This window comes from Pteronotus mesoamericanus, unplaced genomic scaffold, assembly GCF_021234165.1.
Source record: "Pteronotus mesoamericanus isolate MK-2021 breed Mesoamerican mustached bat unplaced genomic scaffold, CSHL_Meso_final scaffold_1186, whole genome shotgun sequence".
NCBI lineage: Eukaryota > Metazoa > Chordata > Mammalia > Chiroptera > Mormoopidae > Pteronotus > Pteronotus mesoamericanus.
Window position 1 is genome coordinate 4,853,665 of NW_026555302.1, and position 7,982 is coordinate 4,861,646.

Sequence of the window (7,982 nt, forward strand, 5' to 3'; positions counted from 1 at the left end):
AGAAGACAGCATGTTATGTATCCTAAAAATCATTTTAACATTTCATCTCAAGCTCACCTTTTTATAAGGAGAAGAAAAGGGTAGGCAAGGGGTTTGGGAAAAGGTTAATCAGATAAGAGTTGCAGTCCAGCAGTGATTTTCCTAGTATTTCTTTACCTATGATCAACAATTCTTTATTTGTGTCACAGACATTCCCTCCCTGGAACCCAATGGCTCAGATACCATCTACATTGTTTGCGGAACCCCTGGGGCACAAAGGTTAACTTGTTTGTCGACTTCTGTACTCATGTAGGTCATGTATTCCAGTTCCTGGAACAATAGCTTTCCACATGCATTAATCACTAAAGTCTATCAACTATAACTAAAGCTAAAATCTTTAACTCTTAAGTTCTATCAAAAATAGAATGTACAGGAGGAAGAACCATTTGAAGAGATGTACGAATGTGAAGATAGTGAATTTTTTTTGGACTGCAATTGTCTTGAGCACCTGGAGTGCTTGGGAGAAATCGGAGTTAAAGTTGTAGATTCAGGAGTCATCAGCACGTAGATGGTAATTAAAGATACTTGAGTGGCTTCAGACAGCTTGCTTATAAAATGAGAGAGCTAGGAGAGCTTTTATCTTATAAGGATGTGAGAGACATCAGCAGGATATGATCCAGGATACAAAAATGATGTCCTCTCTTTCTGAAACCACACACTAAGTGCATTCTTCCTGTGTTCTGTCTATGTATTGCTGTGAAAAAAAACAACCCTCATAAACATAACATAGTGGCATGAAACAAGAAACCATCTTATTATGTTCACAGATTCTGTATGATAGGAATTTGGGTAGGTACTTCAGAGAGAACTTGACTCTGCTTCATGACGTACAGATATCACATGAGAAAACTGACAGCTGTTGGTCACTTGAGTGAGTAGGTTTCTTTTCACTTGCCTGTCTAGGCTACAGTGACAAAGATTGGACACTATTGGAACTGTAGATTGGAGTGGTTTTGAATATCTGCACATCCCACAGGCCTCAGGGTAATGACAGTTCAGGGCGTCAACAGTGACTGTTCCAACAAACAAGGCAAAAGCTACATGGACTTCTATTCCCTAGCCTCAGAAGTCACATGTACCGCCGCTTCCACCTTACTTGGACACAGGCCTGCCGAGATTGGGGAATGCAGAGGCTAGACCGATTTCTTAATTGGAGGAGTAACAAAGAATTTGGGGCTATAATTTAAAACTGCCAAAATACATCTCCTTTATGTCATGCTGTATTCTGCATAAATTCTTTAGTATGACATGCCAATTCAGTAAGTTCTCTCTGAATTAATAAGATGGGGAAGGGAAATCCTTCACAATGCACATGTATATCAAATCATCAAATGTACACTTTCAGTATCTTACATTTTTGTGAATTATACCTCCATAAAGCTGAAAAAAATAATTCATTCTCTGACTGTAACCAGGCTAAAATTTATCTCATTATTGAATGTTTTTATCACAATGTATTTTTATCACAATGTATATTTTTCTATTTAGTTATTTTTTCATATTCATCTTTTCTTTATTCATATCTTCTGTGTTTGTTTCTTAAGCATTGATTCCTATTTTTAAATCCTCACCTGAGGATATATTTATTGATTTTAGAGAGAGAGGAAGGGAGAGCAACAGAAACATCAACGTGAATAGAAACATTGATCTGTTGCCTCCCATTTGTGCCCTGACTGGGAATCAAATCACCACTCTTCGGTTATGGATTGACGCTCCAGCCAACTGAGCCACCTGGCCAGGGCTTAAGCTTTGATTTTTTATTTAGATGTTTTATTTCTTTATCTCTTTAAATGTACTTATTTTAAAGTCATTTTGATATTACTTTCTAACCTGGATTCTATTTCAGTGGAAATGGATCATCTTCAGGAAATAAAAGATTTCTATAATATATTATATACATACTTATATAAAACCTTCCATCTAATAGAGAATTCATATTCTTCTCAAACACACGTCAAACATTTATAAAAATTTGACCACATATTAAGTTAGATATTTCAATGAATCACTACAGTATCTACCACATTGATCAAAATTGAGTTGAATTAAAATTTTTCGGATGTTTGAAAACTTAAAAACACATTCCTAAATAACTCATGATTTAAATTTAAAGTTGCAACCATTTAGAAAAGAAAAACAAATAAAATGTTACATAAAAAAAATTTGGATAATGTGGGTAAAGTAGTCATTAGAAGGAAATTTATAACATTAAATGCATATATTAAAAATTATTTAAAGTGAAACATTCACCTCAAGGAACTAAGAAATGAATAGTGCCTACCCCCAAAGTGTAAAATTGATCAATAAATTTAAGTGCTCATTCTTTGAATAAACAAATAAAATAAACTTCTACCAAGCCACATTAGAAAGAAAATATAGAAAGCATAAATAAACAACATTAGATATTCAAAGAGTCATAATTAGACATATAGAATAGAAATTAAGAATATCATTAGTTATACTCTAAAATTTATAATATTGAGTAGTTTTATATCAGTAAATTGAAAACTGAGGTGAAATAGACAATTTACTAGAAGAATATAAATTTAAAAAATTGACACAAAAAAGAAAGAAAAAGTCTGAGTAAATCAAACATCAATAAAATAGATCGGTAGTCAAAAGTCTCCTAGTAACCCCCTTCTTATGCTTTGTCAAAGAACCCATGCCTGATGGTTTTACAGGTGAGTTTTACCAACTTTAATGGCATAGACAATCCCATTGTATACAAATTGTTCCAGATACTAGGAGAAGAGAAAAGGACGCCCAGCTTACTTTATGAAATTACTGTAATCTGGATACTGAAATAGGACAAGGGAAAGTTAGGGGAATCTTATTTTTTGAATGTTGACATGAAAATCCTAAATAAATTACAAAATCAAATCCAGCAGAATATACGATAAAATATATCAGCCCAAATAAAGTATACCTGAAATACAAAGATCTATCTAAAATCTATAACCTACCTTATTATCCGATTGAGGGAAATGTCCATGTGCTGCTCATCTCAATAAATACAAATAAAATAAGAAATCAAGAACCATAATTAAAAACAACACCTTAAGGAAAGAGGACTCATGGACCTGGACAACAGTGTTGGCTGCGGGGGGCGGGGGGGGGGGCGGGTATAAAGGGAGTAAACGGTAATGGGAAAAAGAACAATAAAGATTAAATTTAAACAAACAAAATCTTGCAGCTAACAAAGAATGTTAACTTGATGCAGATATATACAAAGAGTCTATAACAAACATTAATTATGAGACTATAGAAACATTACTATTAGAGTCAAGAACATGACAAGCCTGCTATAACCTCTACAATGAAACATCACTTTAGTCCTGTATTTAAGAGGAAAAAAAAAGGTGTTCAATGAAAAGCAAGAGTACAAAATATTTACAGACACCATTGTGTTTTAGTTAGAATCTCCAAGAGGCTCTTCAAGAAAAAAAATTAGACTAAGTGTTGAGCATGTTGCTAAATCATGATAAATGCAAATAGTCAATAGCAATCCTAAGTAATAGGAAATACATATACCCGTGTGACAGGGGGAAGATTCTATTTACAAATGCAACAGACATAGTAATAATATGTCCATGAATAATCTGACAAAAATGTGTGAGACCTTTATGGCTAAAATATCAAAGGGCAAGAAAAAGTTTGTAATAAATAAAAAGCATATAACACTAAATTCACAGGACAGAAAATCAATACCATAAAGAATGTGATTCTGTGCAACTAAATACAATCTCGATCAAAATCCCAACAAGATTTTTTGTGGAATTTTCAAAGCTGATTCTAAAGTTAATTAATTATCAAGAGAAAAGGACTACGGAGAGCCAAGGCAGTTCTAAAGAACCAAGGAGGTGTGAGTGATCCTCCCAGGTAGGAAGATTCTTTAGAGACCAACATTTTCCCTCTCATGGCACATATAAAGGAATTACTAACATTCTGCGGCACATCAAAAATATATATTTTTTGCCAATCTGACAAAAAATAGGTATAATTTTGATTCATTCACATAGGATGGCTATTGTTGTATTAGCTGTTGTCATTTTTTTTTTTTTATTTGACAGTCTAAGGGAAAAGTGGCCAGTGCCTCTGACTAAATAGTCAGGTACTGCATGTTTTAAAAATTCTTGCAGCACACCAGTGTGCCTTGGCACCCTGGTTGAAAATCACTATGATAGGCCCTGGTATTTAGACAGATAGTGCAGTGTTACAATATGAAAAGGAGCACCAGCGTAGACACAAGTGAATGAGAGACCTTGTCATATGATAGAAGAAACACTACAAACCTAGTGAATTTGGAGGCTACTGATTTTCTGTACTGAAAAAATGAAGTTGGATCCTCTCTTATATTTAATTACAATACAAATAAAATAAGAAGTCAAGAGCCATAATTAAAAACAACACCTTAAGGAAAGAGGACTCATGGAGAGCAGTTCTCAAAATTTTTGGTCTCAGAACTCCTTTACATAGCTTCCAGACTGTGAGCAATTTCTGCTGTTTATAAGTTACCCAATCAGTGATGACATCGTCACATGTCATGTAGCCTCTGGAAAATTCTACTACTCATGAGAGAATGAGAATGATTAAAAACAAATGATGTCTTGGTATTATTATAAAAATAGTTTTTGACCTTGCAAATCTCCTGAAAGAGTCTTCAGGGACTGCCAGTTATTCCCATACTACTAGTTTGAGAACCACTGCTATAAAGTGAACTCCAAACAAATTAAAGATCTAAACCTGGAACAAAATAAAAACTTTATAACTATTAGAAAAAATTATAGGTGAACACCATTATAATCACAGGGAAAAGAAGGATTATTTAAATGTGACAGCAAAAGCAGAAATTATAAAGGAAAAGCCTAATAAACTTGAAGACTCCAAAGTTAGTAATTCTGTGTGAGAAAATATCCTATGAACAATACTTAAAGGAAAATCAGTCTAGGAGAAGGTAATTGCAACATATATATCAAACAAAGAATTAATAGTCAGAAAATATAAATTACTTTTTATAAATAAGAGAAAGACAAACAACCTTTAGAAAAGTAGATTTTAAAAACACACTCGACCTCTCTGGTAATCAGAGAAATGTAAATTAAAGCATCTTTCAGATTGAGGGGAAAAAATCTAAATCTGACAATACCAAGTGTTGGCTGTCAGTTGTGTGGAAGTGAGGCCCTACCTATGCTGGTGGAAAGGCAAATTCCTGCAACCACTGAGAAGAGCAGCCTGGAAATGCCTTGTCCAGTTGAAAGTGCACACATTCTATGATCCAGAAATGCCACATCTATTTACATAATTCAGAAGAAATGTTGAAAAATGCATGAGGAAACATTCATTCATTAATTCATTGAATAACTATTTATCAAGTTCTTACGTGAACCAATCATCATAGTAAGATTATGGGAATAAAAGGTACCTTGGAGCAAAGCATAGCAGGATAAAGGGAAGGGGGCAGGAGGTGCTCAGAGGAGCAGAGAAGGCCCTCCTGAGAAGGTGAGTGTAAGAATTCAGAAAAATGCAGGAGCAAGCAAGTTATATGTTTCAGTTCTGAGGAAGGTGCACTTCCGGCAAGAGGGTATGGCAAATGCAAATGCTCTCAGGCGGAAATGAGCTGGAAACGTTGGAAGAAACACAGAAAGCCTGCGATGTAAAGAGGCGTTAGTGAGCGGGGGGAGGGTAAGAAGCTACCGCAGTAGTAGGAGGGAAATGTTGGTGACTTGGACTTGCTTGAGAGTGTTGAGAGTGGTTGGCTTTGGGACACCAGAACAAACAACTTGGTCTGAGGCGTGAGGGCAAACGTTCAGGGATGACTTTGAGGTTTTGGACCAAGCACCTATGTCTGTTGCCTGGGGGTGCCATTTACTGGGATAGGAGATAACTTCAGGAGTAGCAGATAGTGAAAAGAGATAGGAAAGGATAATTATAATATGGTTTGTATTAATAAAACAATGGGAGTACCCCAAGAATGAATGCATGAATAGGGAACGGACAAACTGTGGTATATTCATTCAATGATACACTGTACAGAAGTTAAAATAACTGATTCTATGTCTATACATGGATAAATCTTTAAAATATTTTGTAACATCAAATTGCAGCATAGTATATTCAGTATGATATTTGTAAACACTTTTTAAAATCAAATACAAGATTTTTTGGCTACAATATATCACTTCCTCTGTGATATGGATATATAATGTATTACACATAACACATTATATAATTTGTAACATACTTTATGTGTCTATATAATGTTATGTTGTATGTCAGCAGAGCCTCGCTATAACAGTCCTTGCCTATTATAATCTGTCCTGTAAAATTGCTAGATTAATGTACCAATCAGGGATTTTCTTCTGATATTCCAAGAGCTAGTTCTCTGAAAAGTTTATGCCCTTTACTCAGTTCCATAGTATGGCAAATGCTGCTCTAAGAAGTTTCTCTAAAGATTGTGTAATTGTCATGTGAGTTGTCTGAGATTAAAACAAGTGGACAAAATACCCAGCTATTAGTCATTTATATGAAAAAAGCTGCTTATCTATCTATCTGCCTTTGGTCAGAGGGTCTGAGCTCACATAGGAACTCTTTGATGTCTTACTTGTGCTAAGCAAGGTAAGGAAATGGTTGAGTAGAAACTAGGTCAGCTGCCTTCCACTGCTTATTGTAGTCATCAAAGCAAATTTCTTAGGCTTAGAAGTTTCATGTCTTTTAAATAGATTCTCTTTGCTTAATCTCTTTCCTTCAGTACAAATGAGAAGTACATTTGCTAATCATTCCACTTTCAAACAAGCTTATACACCATTGTGCATGTGTGTGTGTATGTGATATTTCTCAGCTTATTGTTTGGCTTGCATATCTAATCGTTTACTGGACAAATACTTCATATGTAAACTATGCAAAATCCCATATCCAGGCTGAGTATAAGATTTTAGAATCAAATGGAGGAACTTTGGAGAGAGGCTGAACATGAAAAAGAATAGAAGATGTCAGAATATACTCCCCAACCCTCCTGCTGCTTGATCTTGGTCAGAGTGAAATCAGGATTCAGTGGTATAGACCACATCCTGTTACCATGGAAATGATTGTACAGTCACAAATTTAGTACTATGACTTCATGGTGAAGAGGAACAGATGGTCTGGAAGGGACTAAAGACCCAGGGTTAGCAAAATTGTTTGGAGAATGAGCCATCCTTAGATTCTTTTTGGAAGTAGGTAGGAACATAAATAATAAGCAAAAACTACTTCATTGCAGTTTTACAAAGCCCCCTGAGCAAGAAGGAGCTTAGCCAGAGTAAAATTATAGAGCTCTTTTTCAGGGAGAGGAAAACATGTTAGTGGAGGATGAAGCACAGGTAGGAATACGACACATCTAGAATTCTTAGGGCCAGCAGTGAGGCCCACACATGCCTCACTTTTTACACTGTCTCCTTTTTAGGTGTTTCTGGCTGCAGTGTTGACTTGATTTCGGGATCCTAGGTCATACTCATGCATTTCCAAACAGTGTCAAGAACCCAGACTAGGACAATTGGCCTGGGAGGGTAGGGCCTGCCGTGGGGGGCATATGTAACTGGCTCATCTTGCCTCCAAATCACCACAGTCCAGACCCAGCTCTCTGGCCATGTTGGCGATCTGGAAACCAGTCTCCCCTGATAGGACAATAAGACCAAGGCATCGCCAGGACCTCAACATTTGACCAAAAGAACTAACTTTCAGCCTCTTTGCTTTCCATCATGACATTGTTCTTTTAAAGGGCAATTAAATTTTTCCAAGCTTATAAATGCCACAGAATCTTTCATCCTTGGAAACATACTTTTTATTGTGAGTAGAGGCAATGAGAAATTTCCCAGCACTATCACCGTCTGCAGTGATTATAAGGTAAATTAACCAAAAGAAGCTAACATCAGCTAGTAACTTATTATGTGCTAGCCTAAAAAAAATTT